Source organism: Mesoplodon densirostris, chromosome X (assembly GCF_025265405.1).
Source record: "Mesoplodon densirostris isolate mMesDen1 chromosome X, mMesDen1 primary haplotype, whole genome shotgun sequence".
In the NCBI taxonomy this organism is placed as follows: Eukaryota; Metazoa; Chordata; class Mammalia; order Artiodactyla; family Ziphiidae; genus Mesoplodon; species Mesoplodon densirostris.
The window spans coordinates 64,814,721-64,818,370 of NC_082681.1; positions in this window are offsets into that span (position 1 = coordinate 64,814,721).

Here is a 3,650-nt window from a genome sequence, read left to right on the forward strand (position 1 = left end):
TTAATTGGGAATTGTGATGTCTCCAACTTTCTTCTTTCTCAATATTGCTTTGGCTTTGGGGATTTTTGTGGTTTCACAAAATGTTATGTTTTCCTTTTAGCAAAAAAGCTATTGGGATTTTGAAGGGAATACTATTGAATCTGTAGATCATCTTGGGTAATATGGACATTTTAACAATAGTAAGTCTTCCAATCCAGGAACAGAGGATGTCTTTCCATTTATTTGTGTATTTTTAATATTCTTTCAACTATGTTTTGCATTTTTAGTGTACAATTCTTTCATCTGCTTAGTTTAATTTATCCCTAAGTATATTTATTCCTCATGATGCTATTGTAAATAAGATTGTTTTCTTAATTTACTTTTTGGATATTTTTTCATTGTTGTTTAATTGTAAGTGACTATTGTGTGTTGACTTTCTATCATCATGCATCTTTACTGGGTTCATTTATTGTCTCTAATAATTTTTTGAAATTGATTATTTAGGGTTTTCTACATATAGGACCAAGTTATCTGCAAACAGATAATCTTACTTCTTCATTTCTGATTTGGATTACTTTTATTTATTTTTGTTGTTTAATTGCTCTGATTCTGACTTTCAATACTATGTTTTGCTCCTGATCTTAGAGAAAAAGGTTTTAGTTTTTCTCCTTGAGTATTAGTTAGATGTGGGTTTAACATATTTGGCCTTTACGATGTCAGGGTATTTTCTTTACCTAGTTTGTTGAACATTTTTATCATGTAAGGGTGTGGAATTTTGCCAAATGCTTTTTCTACATCTATGGAGGTGATCTTGTAATTTTGAACCTTCATTCTGTTAATGTGGTGTATCATATTTATTGATATGCATCTGTTGAAACTTCTTGCATCCTAGGGATAAATCCCACTTGGTCATGATGTATGATCCTGTTCTGATGAATTTGGCTTGCTGGCATTTTGTTGAGTATTTTGCATATTTGTTCATCAGGGATAGTGGCCTATAATTTTCTTTTCTTGTAGTGTCTTTGTCTGGCCTTGGTATCAGGGTAATTCTGGAGTTTGGAAGTTGATCATCCTCTTCAATTTTTTCTTTAAATACTTGATAGAATTCATTATTGTTGCCTTCTGGTCCTAGGATTTATGTTTGTTTCTTTTGAGATTTCTAATTACTGATTCAATCTCCTCAATGGTTATGTCTGTTTATATTTTCTATTTCTTCATGTCTTGGTCTTGGTTGTACTATTCTAGGAATTTATTTCTTCTACGTTGTCCAATTAATTGATGCTCAGTTGCTCAGTCCACAGTAATCTTTACGATACTTTTTATTTCAGTTATCAGTTGTAATGCCTCCTCCTTTATGTAAAATTTTATTACTATGTCTCCTCTCTTTTTCTCTCGGTCTAGCTAAATATTTATTAATTCTGTTGATCTTTTCAGAAGACTCCTCTTGGTTTCATTATTTTGCTTTCTATTCTATTTTCCTACTGTCTGTTTCTTATATTTCTATTCTAATATTTATTATTTCCTTCCTTCTGCTAACTTTGGGCTTAATATGTTCTTATATGTCTAATTTCTTGATGTGGATAATTAGGTTGTATATTTGAGATGTTTCTTCATTTTTAATTTAGGCATTTGTTGCTAAAAACTTTCCTCTTAGTACTGCTTTTTCTGCATCCTGTAAGTTTTCATATGTTGTGCTTTCATTTTTATTCATCTCATGATATTTTTCTTATTTCTCTTTCAATTTCTTCTTTGACCCATTGGATATTTAGAAGTGTCTTGTTTAATTTCCAGATATATGTGCATTTTCCCATGTTCCTTCTGTTTATTGATTTCTTATTTCATACCACTGTGGCTTGAAAAGTAACTTGTTATGATTTCAGTTTATGAAAATTGTTAACACATTTTTTGTGACATTGTATGCGATCTAGCCTGGAGAATATTTCATATGTGTTTGAAGAAAATGTATATTATGTTGCTGTTATGTGTGATGGTTTGTAGATAGTTCTGTTATTTCCACTGGGTCTGTAGTCTTGCTGAGTTCTAGTGATATATTTTTATTGAAGTATATTTGATTTACTATGTTGTGTTAGTTTCTGGTGTACAACAAAGTGATTCAATTATATATATATATATATATATATATATAACTATATATGTAATTATATATAAAAGTATGTACAATGGAAAAGAATATGAAAAACTATATACATACATACATACATACAAACATACATACATACATATGGTTTCTCATATTCTTTTCTATTATAGTTAACTACAATACACTGATTTTTTTATTGATTTCCTCTCAATATGCTTTATCCATTACTGAAAGTGGGGTATTGAAGTCTCCTACTATTATTGTTTTGTGGTCTGTTTCTCACTTGGGTTCTATTGGTATTTGCTTTATATATCCAGGTGTTCTGATATTGTTGCATATATATATTTATAATTGTTATAACTTTTTGGTTAATTGACATTTTAATCAGTATATAATATTCTTCTTTGTCTCTTCTGACAGCTTTACACTTAAGGTCTATTTCGTCTGATATAAGTGTAGCCACCCTTGCTCTCTTTTGTTGTTACCATTTGAATCTAATATATTTTTTCATGCTTCTCTTTTAGACTATTTGTGTCCTTAAATCTAAAGTGACTCTTTTATAGACAACATATAGCTTGATCTTGTATTTTTATTAATTAAGCTACTCCATTTCTTTTGACTGAAAATTTCATCCATTGTCATTTAATGTAATTATGGATAGAGATGTACTTACTATTACCATTTTGTTAATTGCTTTTTGATTGTTTTGTAGAACGTTTGTCCCTTTTTTTAACCTTTGTTGTCTTGATTTATTGTATTGATATGTTTTGATTCACTTTTCTTTTGAGTATTTTCTATATATTTTCCTGTAGTTGTCATAGAGCATTCATAAAACAGCTTATAGTTATAACAGTCGATTTCAAGCTAATATCAACTTGACTTCAATCACATACAAAATCTTGACAATTTTACTTCCTCCCTTATAACATTTCATGTTATTGATGTCATAATTTACATCTTTTTTATATTGGGTATCCATTAACCCATTTTATGGTTATAGTTATTTTAAAACTTTTTACTTTCATCTTTTATGCTAGAATTAAATGTGATCTATTCACTACTCTTACAATGTTACTTTATACTTTACTTGTCTATTTATTTGCTGTAACCAACAAGTTTTATGTTTTCATATGTTTTCATATAGCTGTTTAGCCTCCTTTTATTTAAACTTGAAGACCTCCCATTAGCATTTCTTAGAAAGGTAAGTCTAATGGTTATGAACTCCCTCAGCATTTGCTTCTCAGAAAAAGTATTTCTCCTTCATTATTGAAGGACAGTTTTGCCAGGTTTTGTATTATTGGCTGGATTTTTTTCTTTCTGCATTTTGAATATATTATCCTACTCTTTTATGGCCTGCAATATTCCTGCTGAGAAACCTACTGATAGCCTTATAAGAGTGCCCTTTTACATGGCAATTTGCTTTTCCTTGCTGTTTTCACAATTGTCTCTTTGTCTTTGACTTTTGCCAGTTTAATTATAAAGTGTCTCAATGTGTAATTCTTTTGGTTCATCTTATTGCTCATTTGTTGAACTTCCTGGATCTGCATGTCCATTTCCTTCCCCAGATTTG